Raw genomic sequence first — 15,298 nt, 5'->3', positions numbered from 1 at the left:
CGACAGAGCATAGGCTCAGGAGGTCTTCTGTGCAATAGTAGGCTCTGAACCACAAGACATGTCTTTATGTATTGATTTCCGACAGAGCATAGGCTCAGGAGGTCTTCTGTGCAATAGTAGGCTCTGAACCACAAGACATGTCTTTATGTATTGATTTCATCACCCTGGAATGTAGGGCTTATAATTAGTGTCCTTGTGGCATCACCATTAATGGGCAATGGTGGCTTCCATCCATCTTGATTGGAAATCGCTAGGATGTGGGTCCATTTTTCCAGCAGGTCGTATGAGAGGATTGGGGAGGAAGGATAGCTCAGGAGCAATGCGTTTGGCTTGGAGGCAAGACATCGTGCGTATGCACGTTCTACATGAACAATACAATAAATAAATAGGATGCGAGGGAGAGATACTGCATAGCAGTGCTCCTCCACTTATGCAAGGTAGGAGATTGCAGTAGGAAAGGACTTGGTTTGCAACACGTTAATATGAAAGTGTGTCTAAGCCGCCCACCTTGTGGCCAGTACCGTCTGGTATTGCAAGATTTAAGAGGTTGTGTACTCAATTTTAGAAAAAGTAAATGTCATTTGCTACAATATCCCAAGTTCATGTTATCTCTCGTATTCCAAAAATCTGTTTCACACCCTGATATTTCTTTTAATCTCATTCATAGCCTGGCTGTGAAGGATTCAAAGCGCTTTATCCTAGCATACGTGGGACTTTCGCCCGGGGAAACGTGTGTACATTAAATACAAATTACAAAAGATAAACCATTCTGCAGAAATGTATCCTACAGACGTATAATGTCTGTGCAGTTGGGACACAGCGCACACATAACTTTTTTCCAGACGTGCAAAGGTGGGAGTTCCCAGTGAAGTGTTAGGCATGGGCTTGGGGAGGAAAACGCATACGTTAGTTAAGATATCGCAGTCATAACTCGCATGGGTCTTCACGAAGCTGTTCCATTGCAGTCCCCATAGGCATCTGCATAACTAAGGCATAAATCAGTCATCCAGCGACTCTGCGTGTGTGGGCGGGTGCGCCTATAGAGCAATGCTGGCAGCATGTGTGTAGTAAGGAGAACGGGAAAAGCGTGTAGGGAGGAGAGTAATGCTTTTATATTCATGTTTGTTAACGCCCCATTCATATTGTAGTTATGGTGTGAAATTCAAGTTTAAGTTCACTTTCTTTCTCAATTTCGATCCATCACACATGTCATATCTGCCACATGTATGTTACGCGTTTATTGTGCATGGTGTATGTGCAAGCCATGTCCTATCGTAATTTGGAACCATTAACAGGCCTGGTTTAAATCATGGCTGGAATTCATTACCTTTGTCATTTAGCCCCTATGTGTTAATAACTTTGCTGGTTTCTTCAGCGCCCCCAAAGTTCTCTGGGTGTCAATGCTGGGCACGCAATCATTACGTAATGTAATGATGGAGGAGGGGTCACATGGCAGTCTCTGAAATGTAAATGCGTCGCTTTATTCTTTACCAATGGTCATTATTACCCAGGCAATAATTACTCTCAGTGGTAGTTGTGCAGCTGATGTGTTCCACCAGTTTATGTTTACCACTGGTGGTATTTAGCGCCTGTAGTAATGTTATACTTCTGCTGGTAACATTGATTTCCAACAACACTAATACTGCTGAAGCTTTCAGTTACTACCAGGGGCATTTTTTCGGGAATAAGGCCCGGGGTCTTTTGATACACTTTTCACTGCCTAGCTGTTATCCAGTCACTACAGTGAATAGGTTTTTACTGGGCCGGTGGGATGGTTTTAGGGTTGCTCAAATCCTTTGCCCTATCAGGTCTGCCTTCTTTGCAGCAAGAAGGCCAGCCATTGTCTCTCGCATTTAATGAGTCCAAACATCTGTTTTAGGCTTTCATGGTGCCTGTTGCTGCAGTCATCAGGTCCACGCGTTGGTCCACCATGCCTTCTCCCAGCAGGTATCTTCACCTGGTATCCCAAGGGCCGCCCTCTGCCAGGGTTAGGGGTCAGGCAACTGCACAGAAAGCTCCCCTCCTGGTGGTGACTAGAAACTTGGTCTTAGGCCTCCAAAGTCTTTGGTAATGACGTGGCGCTTTTCCACCTCTGTATGACCCTTCCTAGGGCCTCTCCCCTCTTTCTCTTTATACCCATTTCATCCTCTATTTTTGTCTCTCTAATCCTCCTATCCTCCCCTTCTCTGATTTCTCCCTTCTTTCACTCATACTCTTTCTGTCCTTTTTCTCCTCTCCTGCATTTTCTTTCTTCCCGTCTTCCCTTCTCTGTTCACTCCTATTCTCTTCTTCCCCTCATCATCTCCATCTCCTTTCTTCCTCCTCTCTGTCTCCTTGATGCTCTGCCATGCCGCCTCCCACCTCTGCATCTGTATCTGTCCCGCACTCTGCACTGCTAGTACCCACACTACCTGTCTGCGTGCCCCCCTATAAGTAGCTCCACAGAGCAGGCAGGTGGGCATGATTGCATGCTTGGTGTCAGGTGCTTGAATGATGCGAGAATGGCTGTGGATTGGCTCCAGTGCCAATTACCAACTCTCCATGTGTTTTCTGTTGGGTAGCGTGAGGCCCCATGGCTACACTTCCTCAGGCTTCACAGAATACGGCGCCATTTTGCACCAATGAAATCCATCTTTAACCGTGGATTTCATTCCAGCAAACCTTTCTTAATGCCACTGGGTCCCTTCTTAGTATTCTTTGCCTTAGTACGACCAACGTCTCCTGAGAAGTTACAGGACTCTTTCAGCATATTTGATGTGGGCCCATGGACTGCTCTGTGGACAGCGCTCAGGAACTCCCGGCACGGGATACATTAACAATGTCACACCACATTTTGCAGGTAACCACACCAGTGACTCCATGGCACCTCGCTTCTACTTCATGACACCTATGTCATTTATGGATTGTCCCCGGTGACTGTTCTATTTACTCCGCTCCACAACCTGGTCAGAATGTCACTCGAACTCCCCCATTGTAAGCAGCTCACTCCTTCCTATCAAATCTGATGTCTTATCTATTGTACTTTCTTTTGTAATCAAAAGAGGATTGTTCCTCCCTGCATATAAAATAAATACACTTACATTTTCCCCACCATATTTATAGTTTACAAAGAAGAGTGGGCTCTTGGATCAGGGGGTCCACCCATAAACATAGGTCTATAGATTGGATAGGAGGTCTTGGTGTTCCCCCATATACATCCGCTGGGCTCTGCATCAATGGATGAGGGGGGTCTCTTTGGCCCCCAGGTGCGCCCATGTCCCATCCCCTAGCCTCTCACATGTGACTTATTCACACAACTCATAGACGAAGTCAATGTCAACTCTCAGACCAATGATTGTGATGGTTTGCCTTCAGTTCTCTCAGGGAAGCTTCTCACTCCCTTGAAAGTAGCTCAGAGGGCCAGCATTCCACTAGTCTATGACTTGAAAAGGCGCGGCCGTGTTTCCCAAGCCTAGTGATGCCTGCACTGCCTACCAGTAGCTAGTTGGATGAACTTTAAGTGGCGTCTTGACCTTTACAAAACTCCCTTACCTCAGCACCCATGTTATCAGGTTGAACTAGTTTCCCATCAGCAGCATTTTCACTCAGATGACCATGGCTTGAATGCAACCCCAAAAATAGGGGTCACTCTGAAGAGGTATCATGACTCGGACACACCTGCCTACATAACTAAAAGAAGGTTTCTCCCTGCCACTGGTGCAGCAGAAACTGAAAGTCAGCAAACACTGGCTACCCACCTGGTATGGTTTTCCCAAGTACATTATTTTCAAGGCCCTTTCCAGACCCTACAACCATTGTTTGACGCACTGCTTACGTTCTGTGTTTGAGTAAATTCCTTATTTTTCAAGAAGGCCATTTCCCAACTTCAGTGAAAATATCAAGGGCTAGGCGACATACATGGCTGTCCATTTGGGCCATTGTGCGATGGCTGATTTTGTAGTTGTTGTGCCAGTCCACCTTTCCTTCATTGTTGTTCCTTCGTTCTTCTTTCATTGCTTTCTTACTTTCTCTGCTTCTTTCTTTCTTTCTTCATTTGTTTCTTTCTTTCTTTCATTCTTTCTTTTCCTTTCCTTTGTAATTTCAATCAATCTTTCTGTTGCTCTGTCTCTCTTTCCATTAGCCATCTTGTGTCCAATGTCTTTCTTTCTCTTTCTATCTTGTCTTCTATTCCCCCCTTTATTATGATTTATTTTTCCTTATGCCCGTATTATTTCTCTTGCCACTTTCTTTCACATCCTCACCAGGATTTGTTGCCCTCTCTGTGGTTGTCATCCGCACTCTAAAGAAAGAAAGAAAGGAAGAAAGAAAGGAAGAGAGAAAGAAAGAGAGAAAGAGAGAAAGAGAGAAAGAGAGAAAGAGAGAAAGAGAGAAAGAAAGAAAGAAAGAAAGAAAGAAAGAAAGAAAGAAAGAAAGAAAGAAAGAAAGAAAGAAAGAAAGAAAGAAAGAAAGAAAAGGAAATGGCAAGTAGGAGAAAAGTGTAGAGAATAGATGGTAGGAAGAACGGGGGAGGCAGTACAGAGTCAGGTTTGCCACAGAATCTTTGCACCTCCTCTAGAGCCATTGACCCCATTGCGAGGTAATTGAAGGCACGTGCCTGTCAAACATGAACCTTCACTGAATTATGATAATTTGAGTAACAACCCTTTTGTAATGTGCTAGAAACTGCATTGCTTGTAATTTACGAATAATCAAGTCCCACCAAAACATCTAATATAATCTCGCCCACAATTTGCTAATCTCACTCCTTTAGTCTCTAATATTAGGGAGATCCGATAGCTTTTTGCAAAGCTACAGCGAAATCCATGTGCACGTTTGAAAAAATGAAAGCTTGGCTAGCGAGTACTCCACGGTAAGATCTAGTGAGATTCGTGCTTTCAGAAGAACCGTTCCACATTGCCAATATCGCCACCAAGGCATGTGTAGTACAGACTTATACAAGCCCCTTAATTTCTCCCTGTTTCTGAATAGAAGAAACATCCTTCTTTAGAGCAAGACAACACAAATGAATGTTCTGTTAATTGGGGGAAGGCATGAATAATTGATTTTGCAGTTAATTATCTCTGGGCTGCAGTGTGACCGTACTCTTAAGTAGGAGCAAGGGCAAGCATTTGGATGGCCCATGCAGGGTTGGGCTGGGAATCAAAAGAGGCCCTGGAAATGATTTTCAAAGTGGGCCCATATTACACAGTTTGAGCAAGCCCAACCCTTTTCTCATAAGAGCATTTGGAAATGAAATAGGTAACCACACAAAGAGGCCCATGATGCAGAGGCCCACCGGGAAATCTCCAGATTTCCCTGTAGGCAAGTCCACCCTTGGGCTCATGTAGTCTCAATGGAGCAGTGTCAGTCCTCAAAATGGAAAGGGTGCTTGGAAGCTTCATTCTCACTGTTCTGAGACAGTTGTGTGCCTTTTCTTACTCACAGAGACTTCTGTGGTGTTCATTCTGGGCAAATCTGGTTGCAGATAGCCAATAGACTTGGTAATAACTGGCATATACTCAGTCCCAGTTTTCACTGTTGTGTAGAGACTGAGGTTTTAGAAAGAACGTTTTGAGAGGGAACAATAGGCAAGTTAAGAGGAACTGAGATATTAAGATTGTTTGCACAAAGCGGTGGAAAACGGATGCACTGTATCAGTCAATGCAAAGAAAATGCCCCCACATTAAAATGGGGATTACCATATTTCCATATTTCCAAGTCTGCCACAGTACACGTTTTCAGATATTGGCACCCTGGCGGGGGGAGACAGCCAATCAGGTGGCTAGGAACGCAGGCTTGAACGTGAAAGCCCACGTTCCATGCCACCTGACGGCCGGCTCCCACCGCTGCCATCTTCACCCACCCTCCATTCCTTTGTTTTTTCTCACCCTCCCACTCCCCGCTTACTTTATTTCGGTGTCAGCGAGTGCCGCCGACACAGACGCGCCTTCTCCACGACTCCCACTGGCTGCCATGGAAAAGGAAAAGGGGCTCCATATGGAGCCCCTCCTTACCGTTCCATGGCAGCCATCTTGGAAAAGTATTTTCCTTTGTTCAAGGGGACATGTGTGGCATCCTGCTGAATGAAGGAAAATACCTGGTTTTTTAGCGTTCCAAGGGTTGGGACAGGGCTAACGGCCCAGAGCCCTCGTTATCCGCCATTGCTTCGCTTGTGCTGATAACCTGGGCTGGTGGGCCATTACCCACCATTCCAGCCCTTGGAACAGGGGATTACTGCCATAAATAAACAGAGATACTGGGAAATAAGGTGTTTTGCCCAGGATTACACGTTTGGTCGAGTTTGAGCCAATGAACTGCAAGGCCCAACCGATTAACATTTTTCTACCAGCTTTAATGGATTCACGTTCAAAACAGGCACACATTAACAACATGTTCAAATTCCTGTACTGTCATGTTGGAGAGTCAAAGGGCAAGTGATGTCACTTTCCCTACAGCTATGATTTTAATGGTGCTGTAATGATGTAGGACTGCAGTTTATTCTTGTTTGTTTGCCTTACTCTTGTCTGCAGCTCTGTTATTAGTCTCAACATAATCACCTATAGTCCGCCCACCATTGGCAGGTATTGTTATTTTGACTTTAAACCGATAAAGCACTATAATTATAATAATAATAATTTGTGCTTATTGAGCGCTGACCTATCTTCGAGAAGCACCAGAGCGCTTTACAAATGTATACAACAGTACAGATGCATAACAGAGCGCCTTTCAGAGGTAACACAGAACAGATGTACAGTGGGCGGCAGGATACAGAGGGACACATAGGAGGGGTACAGCTGTACATTGTGGCAGGGAGGGGAGGAGCAGACAGCGTTCAGCAAGTCAGGTGGCGTGGGGGTGATGTGATGGCCTAGGTTTTGAGGAGGAGAGACTCCTTGAAGAGGTGGGTCTTGAGATCTTTTCTTAATTGTAGGAGCGTGGGGGCAAGTCTGATGCTGACGGGGAGGAGGTTCCATAGTCTTGGGGCATAGACAGACAAGGCTTGTTAGGTCCTTTCCTTTTTGCAGCAGTGGATTTCAAGTCTGCAGGACCAGTGCTTGAACGGTGGATTTTAAGGGAGGAAGGGCTTGGCTTTGTGCAGGAGGGAGAGCTGATACCAAGCTGTCTGAGTTTTCCTAGCTATGTGTGTCTTGATGGAGAGGTGTTTGTCCATTTGGAACCAAGGAGACTTGGTGCAGAAGGTGAGCTCGGGTGTGAAGCCCTCAAGGTTCATGGTTGATAGCCAGGTCTGTATGTCTTAGTGTTCCGTGACTGTTGGTGAGGAGTAGGAATTCGGTCCTGGAGGGGTATGCACTGGACATCCAAAACTCCATCAATGAGAGGTAGGTTTTGAACCTGTGGATGTTCTTGATGGAGTTGCTCCTGAGCTATAGCTGTGTGTCGTCGGCATCTTGGTGGATGGTATCCAGTGATTTTACATTATGAAAAATAGAGAATTACATTTTACTGAATCGAAAATACCGAAGAAATACCCATTTCTTTTAAAGAAAAAGCTATGTCGGGGTGGGTTAAGGGGTGAAATCTGGTATTGAGAGGGCTGGGGTGGGGTACTAAACACAGGGAAACAGGGGGCTTTGGTATTTTTTTTCGGTATTTTGGGTTTGTTAAAATTTCATGCTCTATTTATAATAAATCTATATATAAATAAAATATTGGGTTTGGTAAAATCACAAAGAGGCACAAACATATTTGACTGTGAGAAGTGTGGGACACACACTTTCGTCAAGAATCCTGAGTGTATCCCGTAGGATGAACCAGTAAGACACACAAACGCGGAAGCCCCCAGACCTGGCTCAAGCGCTGGGTGGCCTGTTACTAGTTTTTCATCCAGAAACAAAGGCAGATACATTAAAATGGGCTTTCGGGTTTGAACTTGGCACCTTATGAAACCCCAATAAATAAAAGAAAAAAATGAAATCGTTTTTGAAGATTTGTGTCGCTGTAAATAACAAGGGTCCGATTTCATGAACTGTGCAGGTTGATTTTGTGAAAATTGCATTTTTGTGCTATTTTCTTCTAGTGCCCTCTTGAATATTCCATCTAATATTCGTAAATTGCACCAGGTGCCATCTTCCACTCAGTTGTGTTCATTTATTTTTAATATAATGTTTACACAGTGTGAGCACATACATACCAATTATACAATCAAAAACACTCCAAATAAATAAAAGGTCAATACAAACATTTTCATTTGCACAACTTAGCACAGTTCATGTAATCCAGCTCAAACTGTTACTGTTAACCAATTTAATGGTGCTCAATTTTTTGTCTACAAACGGATGAGTTTGCTTTAGTCAGTGAGCTTTCTTTGTAATACAGTAGAAACGAGGAAACACGCGCGCTGCAGTGGCTTTGTTGTTGTAATTGTTATATCATGTGTTCACATAGTGGAAAATCGTTATGGTTACCATCAGTGTACCTGGCCCGTGACTTCATAATTGTCCGCTCTGTTTTTGCTGTCCAGCTTATGCGGACAGCTGTGCTTGAGTAACTACATGCCCGACCGCAGGTCGCTGCGATGAGGCGGTGGGGGGTAAAAATGTGATGGCTTGTTCTGTAGGATGAAAACGAATGGAACTCGGCTATGGGTGAAAAGACGCACAATATGAAAGAATACATGACGATGTATCATGGGAGGCACTACTATCGAGATTGATGTAGTTAATTTTAGCGCTGCCAAAGGTTCTGGCATCCTTCATTGGGATTTGCTGTCAACGTGTCTGGTAAATTGATTTAATATTTGTAGGCAATAACCATGGCCCGTTGCCTTTTGAGACACCTTTCTCCCACCCTCTGTGCCACTACTCTCAATATGTGCCCTAGTTATCATTATGCCCCATGATGCCTCATCGCTCTATGAATTTTATCACAGAACAGAAGATTTTCGAGTCCGATTAGTAGCTTGCCCTTAACCTGTGTTCAATAGTTTGTAAATCTGCATTGAACATTGTTTTTAAAAAGCATAGATATTTTGAAGCCTACCGGTGCTATTTGTCATTGTTGTCGTTTTGCATGACGGTTGTCTCCAAACCTGGTCCTCAAGTGAAAAATCCATTCCATGTTTTCAAGTTATCCACTCAAAACCTATTTTGAACACAGTGGGCCTCATTACAAGTTTGGAGGTCGCTATGCTGTTTTTAGCTGCATGGCTAGCCCCAAACTCGGTTCCGGGTCCCGCAAAAAGGGACTTACCGGGCGATTCTAACCTTGGAGGGCCCAGTAATTCCCTTTCGGGGGACTCGGACCCGGTACATCCCCATTCCCATTTGAGCCCATATAGGGCTCAATGGGAATGGGGAGGATGCTAACAACGGGCCCGTTAATGACGGGCCCATTGTTAGCATCCTGGACTGCTAGCGGGTCCCGCTCTGTACGTCTGGTCTGACCAGGTGTCCAGAGCGGGACCCGCTGCAGACCTCGTAATGTGGCAGCCCAGAATGAATGGTGCAGGTCCCTTACTGGCACTGTTCATTCCGTGGCCGCCAGCCTCGTAATGAGGCCCAGTGTAATGTAAACTTGGAATTTTTACACTGATACTGATTACCCTGAAAACGTGGCCTTTTAAGAAGCTATCAATGACTAGGTGTGGAGACAACTCTTGTTTATCAAACTGCATCTTATTGTAAGAAATAAATAGTGATGAATTGCAATCTGATAAGGTTGTGAAAGCCCTAGCCTTTTTGATTTGTATTAAGTAATACAATAACGAGGGTAATTCCATCTCTGAAAGGGAAATCTGCTAATCAGACTCCCTTGTTTGTTTATTTAATTAGTATAGCGCGCAAAACCCAGAGGTAACAGGGCGCAACAGAGGTCAGGAAGATAGGATTACTTAAAAACTTGGTTACAGAATAAGATAGGCATGAGAAAAAGTGCATTGCATTTACAGTTACATTGTGTGGGATGTGCATATATACATATAATAGAGCGAAGGCTTACAAATTTACATATTAATACTGTGCGTAGGCAGTTCGGTTGCATTTACATATTTACAAATTTAAGGCTGTGCATGGTAGTCAGGTTATAGCACTGGCATGATCAGATTAGATGGCAGGGTTAGTCGTGAGGATCATTGGCCCGCAGCCAAGTGAGGGTGTTTCGCCTGAAGCTATAGTAGGATTGGTCAGTCCTAATGTGGAGTGGGAGGGCGTTCCAGTGTTGGGCTGCCAGGACAGGGAAGCTGCTGCTGCCGGTTTTCTTTTGTCTGAAATTGGGTACCTGCAGGCAGTAGGAATTGATCGATCTGGTGGGGCGGGTGGACGTTTTTTTCTTTATTCTGGATGCGAGATAGGGGGGGGCTGCGTTGTTTAAGCATTTGTGGGTGAGTGATGCCGTTTTGAGGGAGATGCGGTCATGGATTTTAAGCCATTTGTGTTCTCTTCTTTTGTTGGAGATGTGTTCCTTAGAGGGTAGGTTGAGGGCTGTTCTGAGAGCGTTGTTTTGTAGTGTCTGTAGTTTGTTGGTTATGCATTTGTTGGCTCCTAGGTACATGGCGTTGCAATAATCCAGTCTGGATAGTATTAGGGCGTTGGCTATGATGATGCAGCTAGCTTGGGTGAGGAAGGCTCTACTTGCCCTAATTAGCTTGCATGTGTAGGCGGTGGAGGATGCTAGTGAGTTGACTTGTTTTTTTAGTGACATGGTTGCATCAAGGTGAAAGCCTAGTGTTTTCACTGTTTTGGCCACTGTGATGGTATTGCCATCAATGTTGAAGGCCTTATAGTTGGAACTGAGTTTTTTGAGATTGGTATTGGATCCGAGGAGCAGGATTTCGGTTTTCTCATCATTTAGACATAGACCGTGTGTGGCCATCCATGCCTGAATGATGAGATATATTTTGTTTACCAAGGCCGTATCTGAAGCGTAGTTGCCTGAGAGGGGTATGAGGATCTGGGTGTCATCTGCATAATTGGTATATGAGACACCCAGTCTGTCCAACTTGTCAAATAGGGGCTTGGTAAAGATGTTGTAGAGGGTGGGAGAGACGCAGGAGCCTTGGGGCACCCCATGTCATAAGCTCCATGCCAAAAGAATAGTATGCACATGTGCCCTGCTGCATCAGTATCCCTATTGCCAGCAGCTGCTCTACCAGTGGCACAAAGCAGGTTCAGAGGTCACATGTGCCCTCTTGACAGCTGCAGTGACATCCAATTCTCTGCAGCACAGAGGCTGCATTTACAATATTCACCCTAGTTCCAAAAGCTGCATAACAATATCATGGCCTGGTGGCACAATAAACCCAGCCACATTGGTTGTGTGCATGTGTCAGCCCTGTGGGCCTAGGTCAGCCATTGAAAGATTATGTGCATTCCTCCCAGTCAATGCACCCTCATGTCCACTTACAGGACTGGAGCCTTTGAGGATTGCTTCTCTTTGTTTCTTTGTAAGGGCAGGTAGCGCCCTTTCCCCCAGGACAGCCACTCCACAGGATGCTGGCCTGGGAACAGAATCGAGAAGAACACCCATTCACAGAGAGCCAGGCCTCACAACATGGGGCTTAATTTCTAAAGGCGTTTGATTCTATTTTGAAGGAGAGGGGGTGCGGTTAGGGAAGCTAGAGGGAGATCTGTACAGTTTTGGGAGGGTTATGCCATCTGGATTCTCTCTGCCTCCCCTTCCTGTCCTTTCCACTTCATCTAGAGCAAAGCACTTTTGGTGCTCCATCATAAGGGCAAAGTCCACACATTTCAAGAGCAGAGATTGGACCCCTAAAGCAGGCTAGCTTTAGTCCAATAACATATGCACTTTTGCTTAGAAAACAAGGGGTCTCCAGCCACTCCTTGGAATCATCTTAGTAATCATCTTGAAGCATATTTGGACCATCACTTGAGAAGATTTCACTGAACACTGCTGAAAAAACAGTCCTTTCTAAAGTCTTCCAGTTGTGAGGTGAAGGCAGGTGTTCCAAAGCAGAGACCAGATGTGTCTGCTGGCCATCCTCAGGGACCATTAGGGGTGAACTCTGCTGCTGGAACATAAGCCTGCCTCTCTGCCAGCCACCCTGTTGCCTAGTGTTTCACTGTGTTGCAGGTCCCTGAAGGTATGTGCCAGCCTCCCCTGTGATTGGGAGCCCATGACATGGACAGACATTGCTGTTTGAGACCCTGCGGTGGAGGAGGAGACTCACCGCCCCTGGAAGCCAGAACAGTCATGATCCCTGTTGTTGACAACGACCCACGCCGAGCCATGATTCGAACGTGCCTCAACACCGGATGATCCAGCACAATCCTTCAATGCTGTCCTTTGGGGTATGCAGTGTTTATAATGAAAATAACAACACACTTTTTTAACAACACCTAAATAATTAATTTTTAAGTAAAAGTATATATGGTGGTGGGTTAAGGGATTAAAAGGGGTGGGAGTAGTTGGGGGAGGGTAAAAAGGTACTAGAAATGGGGCGCTTTGGAGGGAGGAACTCCCAACTATTTTTTTTTAAAAGAATGTGATTTTTTTTTCTAGTGTCTTTTTTAAAGTATGTTGTTATTTTGGGTGTCTTTGTAAAGACATGAAACCGTCCTTTGGCATTCATTATTCTCCAAATCACCATCCACTGTTTGACCCCATTCACCGCTGCAATACGCCTTGCCTCGCATTGCCTCGGCTCGAACTACTTTATTTTCAACACCATTGATGCCTGCCCTCCCCATCTATTCTTCAATGCTTGCTTTCTCTTCCCATTACTTTGTCAATGTTGTGGGCTGCCCTTTTCTGCCTGGTTGGGTGTGGTGGAACACCCCCAGGACATTAATCCCAATATCATATCCTGGGCTGCCGTATTATTTTAGCCATTGGAGCACAGTGTTTTGTGGACTCTGCTGACTCTCCTGACTATTCTTGCCGGAGGGCTTTTTCTGAGTCTTTCAAAGCTTGGCACTGCTGGAGGATTGGCTTCTTTGCTGCTTGCACTGAAGAATCACTCATAAGCCTCACCACTCGCGGAGCAAGCAGAGTGTTATGTGGACTATGCTGACTATACTTGCCAGAGTGCTTTTTCTGGGTCTTTCCACATGTGCTACTACTGGAGGAGTGGCCTCTTTGCTGCTTGCACTGAAGAATCACTCATAAGCCTTATCACTCGCAGAGCGAGCAGAGTGAGCGGAGTGTTTTGTGGACTCTGCTGACTATACTTGCCAGAGTGCTTTTTCTGAGTCTTTCCACGCTTGCTACTACTGGAGGAGTGGCTTATTTGCCGCCTGCGCTGGAGAATCACTCATAAACCTCACCGCTCGTGGAGTGAGCAGAGTGTTTTGTGTTTTGTGCTCTGTGCCTGCTGCTAGAAGAAATCTATCGCAATACCATCTTAATATCTTCTCCTAAAGCTATTGCGGTAAACTCATTTTACAACTCCTCCTCCTTCTAATAATGTACTCTTTGCATCTCTGAATTATTGGTGTTTGAGGAAAAGGACATAATCCATGGTGCAACTGTGTTACGGTGGCCTCTGCGCTGGTCTCTGCATTACTGCTGCTGCCCCTTTAAGGAATAGCAAAAACTATTTTTGCCAATTTTGGATTTCCAGAAAGCTTTTGACAACATTTTCAGGGAACATTTATGGTGGAAACTGACAAACTGGGGATGCCCTGAAGATCTGGTCACCCAAAAAAGATGTTTACACTCAAACACTTCTGTCAATATCTGCCTTAATACTGAAGGGCAGCTGACTGACAACATCTCAACAAACTGCGGGGTAAAACAAAGCTACCCACTTGCCCCTTCTTTCTTTAACTTATTTATCTGTTTACCTGAATAAAAAACTGGACAAAGTCACATGTTTTCCACCTTCAATAGAGGCGGTGCAGTTTCTACGACTGCCATATGCAGACGATTTAGTCCTACTGGATCAAACTGCAGTCGGTCTTCAAAGACAGGTGACAGCCTTGAAGGAATATGCCCTTGAAAATAATCTAATTATCAACATAACAAAGAAAAAATCCTACAAATTAGGAATGGAAATGAACTGCTCAGAAAGACCCCCTGATGGTTTTTTGATGAGGTGGAATTGGTCTTGGTGAAAACCTTCACATTTCCAGGAGTTTAGGTCAGGTATGTAGATCAATCTGAGAGAAAAGGCAACAACTCTCTCAAATCCGACTCGGATCATAAAGTGCAGATTCTGTCGATACTCCACGAAACCTGTCTTGTAAATCTATAAACGTAAGTTGGTCCCGACATTAACATATGGAGCAGAAGCCTTGTTGAGGTTCACAAACAAACACTGGAACATTCTCAAAGGGATCTATTGGAAAATTCTACTGAGCTCTTCTAAATCTACACCTATCCAACTGAAAAGGCGAGAGCTGGGCCTTTGCTCGCTGGAAGCATCTGCTGAATGGAAAAATCTAACCTTTTTTGGCAAGTGCCTTAATCCAGAAGCACTGCCAATGATGGCAATTATTAGATCTGCCATTTTAAGAAAGGATGAACGGATCTGGAGTGAATAGAGACTTAAATGCCGAGACAAATTGCACATTCTAGGAGCCTCTTTAGAAGATATATGGTATTCTGCGGCAAAAGTCAAAAAGAAACTATGGACCCTGGATTGGATCACTACGGTGATGAATTGACTGAATACAAATTGTACTATGATGCAGCTACAGAGCCAGAGACAGAGTCTGCCTGACTTTTTAAGAACATTTCCAGACCCACTATACAGATCGGATTTCATGAGAATCCAAGTAAACTGCTGTAGCTCTAGTGAGATATTGTCTAAGTGGGATAAAAGGAAAAAGGTACTTCAAATGGAAGGTTCTGTAAAGTGACTGATCAAGTGGAGAACCTATGACATTTATTCTCGGATTGCAAATCACTAAGTTCACTCAGAGCAAATCATTTTGGAAAGTTTGTCTGTGACTTTGTTAACATGACCACAGAGGAATGGTGGCCACTGTTAAGGAGTGGGAAAAAAACTGAGTCTGTCTCTGGCTGCTGTAAAATTCCTAAGAGAAGTCTTAACTCTAATGGATGAAGTTAATTAAACTCGCAAAGGCGATGAGAGTTTGTACCCTTATAATTAAGGATGATGAATTAGAATTTAAATTGATCTGTTTTTGTTTTTTGCAAAAGTTATGTATATAAAACTGTTAAGCAAATAATTAAAAAATAAAAATAAAATATTATTTTGGCCCTAATGACACTTTTTGCAGGCGGTACCCGGTGTTAATGGCCTCCCTCCTGAGTTAAGAGAGTGCAGGACATTAGACCATTATGGCCATTTCCACCCCAGGAAAACATTTTGGAGAAACAAATGTCTGTATAAAGCACATGACCCTTGTATTTTCTAAAAAGAGTACAGAGATGGCTG

The 15,298-nt window shown here is 44.4% G+C and overlaps 1 protein-coding gene across 3 annotated transcripts in view; it reads left to right on the top strand.

Annotated features, from left to right (window-relative positions):
• Positions 1 to 15,298, top strand: part of GRIA3 (glutamate ionotropic receptor AMPA type subunit 3) — a 1,487,966-nt gene that overhangs the window by 1,110,879 nt on the left and 361,789 nt on the right. The gene's annotated exons all lie outside the window — the stretch shown is intronic.

Source organism: Ambystoma mexicanum, chromosome 5p (assembly GCF_040938575.1).
Source record: "Ambystoma mexicanum isolate Mex_15411 chromosome 5p, UKY_AmexF1_1, whole genome shotgun sequence".
In the NCBI taxonomy this organism is placed as follows: Eukaryota; Metazoa; Chordata; class Amphibia; order Caudata; family Ambystomatidae; genus Ambystoma; species Ambystoma mexicanum.
This window is presented reverse-complemented; position numbering and strand designations above follow the sequence as displayed.